Source organism: Octodon degus, unplaced genomic scaffold (genome assembly GCF_000260255.1).
Source record: "Octodon degus isolate 3935 unplaced genomic scaffold, OctDeg1.0 scaffold00156, whole genome shotgun sequence".
NCBI classification, from domain to species: Eukaryota; Metazoa; Chordata; class Mammalia; order Rodentia; family Octodontidae; genus Octodon; species Octodon degus.
The window spans coordinates 3,339,362-3,347,201 of NW_004524732.1; the positions used below are offsets into that span (position 1 = coordinate 3,339,362).

General features: G+C 38.2%; 1 non-coding gene across 1 annotated transcript; it reads left to right on the forward strand.

The window, feature by feature from the left end:
* The first annotated feature begins 7,183 nt into the window (after positions 1-7,183).
* Positions 7,184-7,307, forward strand: LOC111812989. The gene has a single exon (XR_002818350.1). It is a non-coding gene; the product is annotated as a U6atac minor spliceosomal RNA (small nuclear RNA).
* The last annotated feature ends 533 nt before the right edge of the window (positions 7,308-7,840 follow it).

Sequence of the window (7,840 nt, forward strand, 5' to 3'; positions counted from 1 at the left end):
CTCTAGCCTTTGCCATTGTTTTATATTTGATGATGGTGTTCTTTCTGGAACTGGATGGACTCTCAGGGGTGTTTTAAGTTGCATTTCTCAGAAATGTTGAACAGTTTTTCATGTATTTATTAGCCACTTTTATTTTTCTTGAGAAATGTCTATTCATTTCAGTGACCCATTTTTAAATTTTGATTGGGTCTTGTCTTAAGTTACTTTTCTCTAGGCGTGGAGGCAAAATACCTGACACCTATCATACCAATTCTGTCATAAAGGTGCGTTATGGTGGATATTTAATAGCCACATTTTTCTTTAGAATATTTCTATGGATAAATTATTAATCTTAATGCCATAAGTTTTGTTACATTAAATAATGAATACTTAACAGAAAAATAAAATATTGAATTTTTAATATTTCTTGTCTTAAAAAAGCATCAAAATTTTCAATAATGACTTTTTTTTGGTGCACAAAGTCTAGAAAAGAAACAACAGAAATAAATTCCTACATGAAATACAGTAGAAACATTAACAGCACTCTACAAAAATGTGATTTGTGCTTCAATTATCACACCTAAGACATTGTGCACACATGAGAGCCCATCCCACACCTGTGTATCGCTTACGCTGACAGCACGTGAGTTCTGCTGTCCTGGCCTCTCCGTAGGCCTTGCTGGTCTTGCTGCTTTGTCAGGAGGTTCTTATTATATTATACAATGTGTAGTTAACAGGAACATAAAATATCAGTAAAACAAAGTATGAAATTTAACTTATATATGTTGTACATTTAAACACTAACATTTTCACTTTAGCTGCATAATTCTCAAAAAAAAAAACCCTAAAAGACAAAATCAGAAATAAATTTCTACATAAACTACAATGAAAATACCAACAGAACGCTGCAAAAAAAATCCTTTTCTTAAAGTGTCGCAGCCAAGGCTATCTTTGCACATGACAACTGCATGTTCCACACACATATCTTGTGTACATGACAGCACGTGTGCTTAGCTGTCCTTTCCTGTGTGGCAGGCCACTCTTGTCATCTCTCTTGTCTTCTTGTTTTGTCAAGAGCTTCCTGCTATACTGTACAATGTGTACTTCTCAGGAAAATGAGAGATCAATAAAGTAAACTATCAGATATGTAATGAGTGCATAAAATAGACGTCAACATCTTCATGTCAGTTGTTTACTTGCTTACAAAACCTAAAAGATAACATCAGAAATAAAAACCCTATATGAAATACAATGTAAATACAAGCAAAAATATACCACAGAAATAAGCTTTTCTTCAACTGTCACATCTAGGCAGTCTTCACACATGAAAACTGCCTGAATGATTCACAAATATCTCTTACACTAATAGCATATATGTTTTGTTTTTCTGTGGGGCAAAGTTGACATGTCTTTGGTTTTCCTGCTGTTGTTGTAGGCCTGTGTGATGCTGCCTCTGCCTATTCACCTGTCAGCTCACCAGTGTGTGCCACATTTTTTTTTTTTACATAGTTCCTTGAGCAGAAACAATTTGCTTTTCCTTTTCTGTAAATTATCTCTTACGAGTTCCAGTCCCATTCTTTTAAGAAAAACTTCTCCATGATATTTTACTGTTATTTTCTTGGTAAACTATAAAGCTATTTATGCCACACATGTTTTTGATTGAGTAAAACACAACCATTGGCCAATGCTTTGAGTCTCAAGTGACATATTAATTACTGCATAACTCATCAATAACATCTACTCCACCTTTGGTTTCCTCGTAGAAAATTTCCCTCTTAGGTTTCCCTTTTGTCAAGATTTCCCTATCAGTATTTCCATCATGGTGCAATGCTGATGTTAGTGATATCAGTTTCTTTTTTCTTTGCCATCTATGAGGCCAAAGTAAATCTTTCTGAAATCCAAAGATTGCATTATGCAATTATCTGTTTTGAAATTGTAACATTTCATTTGCAATCTCTGCCTTGTTCCTGTGTACAAGTCCCATGACAATCAACTTGTGCTCTGTTAGCAAATGGAACATCAATTGGAAACTGATAAGCCAATTGTCAAATGTCACATTCTGATCAGTTTGGGAGATGGGTGTAAGAAGTCTGTTCACAAAATCCTTCGGTTTATTACTACAGGAATAAGGACCTGGTAGCTGAGTTCAGAATAAATTTCTAAATGAAAGAATAAGTCTTCACATCTATAAGGACATAAGGTTTTTTCTTTTTTATGTATTTACTACATGGTCTACAGGATCTCACTACATAGATCAGACTTGTAGTGATCTTCCTGTTTTCAGCCTTCCAAGTGCTGGGATTACAGGCATGTGCTACCACGCCCAGTCTCAATTGTTTTCTCAGCAAGACGTGGGGGCAGGGCCAGCATGGCTAGTGGTGCTGGAGATCAAACCCCAATCTCTGTGTTCTGCCTAAGCAGGCACTTTAGTCTGCTGAGCTATCTGGCCAAGCCTAAGGGCATAAGTTTTTAATGCTGTATTTTAAAAGTTTTTTTGAGAATATACTGTCTGAAACCACAATAACCATAAGTGCTGCAAGATGTTCATCAATAGTCATTTATTCAGATGGTGTGCAAATTGTTTGACAATTACCCCAAATCTCTCACACCATGAATGTTTAGAGAAACCAGATTATCACTTTCCTTCCTTCCTTTCTTTCTTTCTTTCTTTCTTTCTTTCTTTCTTTCTTTCTTTCTTTCTTTCTTTCTTTCTTCTTTCCTTTTTTTTTTTTTGGAACCGGGGATTGAACTCAGGCCCTTGTACTTATTTTTCTCTCTTGGTGAATGGTTTTATCATCAAACTTCAGGCAAATCTGAAGAAAACCAAACTGCCTCAGGGGTCATCCTTATTCTACAAAACTCAGGCTGGGGAGATAGCTCAGTGGTCTAAGTGCTTGCCTGGCATGTACAAGGTCCTGAGTGTAATTCCCAGTACCACATGCCATGCCAGCCCTGAAACTGAGTGTGGTGGTTCACACCTGTAATCAGCACTGGGGAAGTTGAGGCTGGAGGATCATTATTAGTTTGAACTGTTTAGTGAGACCCTGTATCAAAAAAAATTAATTAAAAAAAATTCTACAAACCTCAAGCCCACACCCACTGCTTTTCCATGAGGTTTTTACATTCCTGCAATTACTATGAGAAAGCCCTGCTAAGTATAGTAGGCCTATGAATGCTTTCAGTTCAACTAGTGATGTGTCATAACAAATATATTTTTTAATATGACTATTGCTGCAGAGAGAGCATTTTACTAGTATTTCAGCATTTATGTATTTTGCAACATTTTCTAGTATTTAATCTATTACAAATTCCAACACTGAATGGCAATGACAATGGAATACCCATGTCCAACAAAACTAAACAAAAAAGGGGGTTATAAATGAAAGACCATTTTGTAGTGAAAAAAAAAATCTGTATATACAAAATAGTTAGGATAGGTATATAGCTACTTTCTCTTAATTCAGTGAGAAGAAAGATTTGTACTAGTAATGTTCAGACAGGATATCATATCTGCATCTTGTACTATGAATACTATGAAGACAACAATATGCAATGTATTGATTATTGAAACTGTCCTACCAATTGGTTTTGAAACTGTCTCATTGCTATTTGTTTCTCAATAAAATTAATAATAAAATAAAATAAAAGATACACATTTTATTTTCAGACCTAATTCTAACTTTGGATCATAATATTTGGTTGCATGACCAGTTTGTACCATTTGTACTAGTCAAATACATTCTCACATTGATGTTTACTTTGTCGTCTGAATTTTTTATTTATTTATGTTTGTATTTTTATGAAAAGGTCTACAGGATGTTCAGGATCTCACTACTGGATTAACTCATAGTGATCTGCTTGTTTACAGCCTCCTAAATGTGCACACCACTGTGCCCAGTCTCAATTGCCATCTCAGTGCGCCCTGGGGGCGGGGCCAGCATAGCTGGCCCGGGGATCAAACCCCTAGCCCCTGCACCTACTTGCAGACTCCTTAATCCTCTGAGTTATTTGACCAGGCCTGTCATCTGATATAATGTGGTCTGCATTCTCTGCATTGGTTGATTCTTGCTCTATTTTGTTGTCACAGGAACTTTGACTCATGTGGCCAATGTCAAAGTTATTATCATCTTTATCATTTCTGCATGAATGATCTGATAATTCACATTCAACTTCTTTCAAAACTTGCAAATCTGGCTTTTCATGTGCCATTATAATGAACTGGGCTACTTCTACCAGAAAAATAAAAATAAAACTTAAAAAAAATCTAAAATGCACAGAAATTTAGTCTGAGCATTTCATGAGTGGTAAGGTAAAACTCATCTGCTGCTGCTTTGGATTTCTGGTACATGCCTTATCATTCATCTGCCAAGTGGATGAATGCACAGATGGGCTTTTGCTTTCCCTGAGAACAGCTACTGGGAGTCACATCCAACTTCACTTATGGTAAAATGCCTGTTAACAGAATATAAGAGTATTGTGGATATATTTTACTCCCTGTAATGCTCAGGTAAATATTTATAAAACTTACTAGATGGAACATTATGTGAATAAAGAATCCCAGACTGACACTTTTGCACACAGGCACACACCTTGTCAGTCATCACACCAAGTAGGTAAACACAAAGTCAGTTTCCTGTATCCCCCACACATAGTGACTGAGACACCCAGCCAGTGGCTATTATGCTAAAGCATAAATTTACAGTAGAAAAGTATGGGCTAGGTTGTTGTAATTTGGTTTTATGCCCTGAAGGGAAAAGAGAAAAGTTTTATTTACCTCATAATTTAAGGAAATTTCAGTCCACAGTCAGCTGGCTCCAAGGCAGCATAGAATGGCAGGGGGGAATCACAGAGAAGAGGTAAGCAGGCAGGCAGAAGCACATCAGCCGTCATTCTGCCCTTGTATTTTATGCAAGTTGACCACCCTTGGGTGGGTGCAGCACTCACATCTTACATCCTAGCCAGAACTATAGCAAACCAACCAGAGGACCGAGCTGCCAGTCATATGCCCTTAATACCAGCACCACACATTCTGGATTCAGCCACCTCTAAAAAGCACTCCCATCACTGCATGAGGCTTTGTGTGGGGGTCTCTATATATGGACCTTAATAGGTCTTTTGGGGATATCTAATTTTTTGAGATCTTTTTATATTGTAGACATTAGTCCTTTCTTGGTGACTGTCATTTTCCCTCCATTTTGTAAATTGTTTCTTTACTGTTTTTCCCATATTGTGCAGACTTTTAATCTGATATGACCTTGTTAGTTGACTTTTGGTGCTATGTCTTGTGCAACTTGTGATCTGCTCAGAAAGTCCTTACCTGTCCTATGAATTGAAGAGTTTAGCCTACTTTATCTTCTAGCAAGTTCGATGCTTCTGCATTAACATTTGGATCTTTGACTCATTTTGATTTGAATTTTTACATGGTAAGAGAAGTAGGTCTAGGTTCAATCTTTTGCATACTGAATGAGAAATTAAGCATTTTCTTCATTGCTTAGGTCAATTCTGAAGTTGAAGTTAAACTTTTGTCATTGATCTATGAGGGTCATCATTAACGTAATTACTGTTCATGACATTGGTTTGCCTACTTGGGTCACATTCAGGTGGTACTAGAAAGTCCTTGGAGGCAGAGGTGCAGGAGGATTCCAGAAGTCAGGAAGAAGAGTTGGAATTCTGGTCACTGCCAATTAGCTCTGTGACTTGCCAGATTCCTTCCCCTTTGTGTACCTAATTTTTCCCATCTGCAGGATGGAGTTATACCTAAATTTTCTGGCACTCGGTAGGTACTCATTAAACAATTAACTCAGTTTCCTTTCTTTTTCTGTTCTTTCATGATGCAGCCATCTGCCTTGTTAACATTCATATCAGAGCCAATCTGCCACTCACTCATGCCTAGATTCAGTAATGTCTCTCAGTAGTAGTATTGCATGACACTACTTCCGATGTCTTTGATAACTCATTCCCTCTTGTCCCTCTCCTCTCCTTCTCTTTAGCATAAGCAAATGCTGAAGTTCCCCAGACAGATGATGCTGTCTCTCATTTCTGAATCTTTTCACATTCTCTTTCTTCTGTGTACACAATCAAGCAATTTCTCATCCACCCATCGAGTTCTTGTGCATGCTTCAGTGCCCAGCTCAAATATCACTTCTTTTTTGACAACCCTGCACCCCAGGTTAGGTAAGCAGCCTTTTTTCTCCGTTTCTGTAACTTTGTGTCTTACTCTGTCACACAACTGAAGAATATATTTTTTGTCTTCTTTACACCCCTTTCCCAGTCACATCTCCACCCCCACTAACCTTCCCTTACCCCAACTATTATCCTAATTATATTACTGTTCTCTGTAGGAGAAGACTCAATACAAGACTATGTGTATTTAAACAAAGGGATCCATTACGTAGGCTTACAGGATTTGACGCAGAAGAGTCACAATGGCCACTGTGAGTTCAGGAACAGAAGAATGCAAAATGGCTACTTGTGTGTTGAGACCCTGAGGATTCTGTATGCTCTAGAAGCTCACTGTGGAGTCACCAGTGTGAGTCTCTCATAGAAAGCTGACACTGGAGACCAATGTCCAAAGATGATGGCAAAGACTGAAGCTCTTCCTAAAAGAAAACACTTCCTTCTTCTTTCCCTTTTCATTCTATGACCCATCATATGGAGTCTATGAGCCATCCACACCTGGCTTGGGTCTTTCTCCTTCCATTCGCTGGCTTACATGTCAATCATCCATAGGCCCACCTGGGTAGTTCTTACTCAGGTCAGGTTGACATAGCACAATTCATGACCATACTGGTCCTATGTTTCATTAATGTGCTAATTATCATTTCTTGCAGAAACCATTTCTGACTTCAATGGTACTACAAGCGCCTACTTCTCCAACCTTGTCACTCCCTGGGGCTACCAAGTGAGAATGTTTCTGAGGGGTGGTTTCACCTTTTGCTCACCCCCTTCTTCAGCATCATGCCTTGCCAGAGTTGGCACTTGAACATGTTAATTGTGTGACTAACTAATTTATGGAACAAAAGAATTTCTGACTTCTCTGGAACTATCATAGACATAGGGCTCAGAGAAAACTCCCAGTGTACTATCCCAATCTGCCAAAACATAAGCTAAAAAGCCAATAAACTTCACAGGAACTCATGACAAAATAGTGGCGAAATTTTAAATCCAACTGATCATTAGATTGACCATTTTTAAGTGACATGGAATGTTGTGTGAAAGGAATGAAGGTTAGCACTCTCCTTGACAAGGATGGAAGAGGTCCTTGGGCCTGACAACATGCATGGTTAAGACATCGCCACCTACTTCTTGGCATCTAACCCTTGTTTTTCGATATTCATACAGATAGCAATGCTAAGCTCAGCTGCCTATGTTATAGGGTAATAATATCATTAAGCTTCTCTTCCAGAGGGTTAACAACTTAAGTTTGCAGACCAAAAAATTAGAGAAAAAGAAGGGCTACAGGGACAGCCAACATTTTGGCCCTAGCCCTTCAAGGTCAGTGAGGACTCAGGACATAAGAGAACCTGTATTGTAATTGTATTGTAACATCCTGCTACTCAGTGGTGTCCCAAATTTTCTGATCAAGGAGATTATGGGGTCACAGAGGAAAGTGATTGATGATGTAGAGTGTGCCTAAGCAGAGTCACTCAGAGAGAAAACATTCGCTCTGGCTTTCACAGAGAGCAAATTGTTCAAGCAATGGCTGTGACTCATCTACATGGCTGACACTGACAAAAGATCTACGAACTGCTGTACATGGTTTCAAGGTAAATCCTAAGGGGATTTGACTGAACTTGTCAGATACAAAAGTTATACTTTTTGTTACATAAGTCTTGCTTTATCTTGGTCTTAACCATCCTGC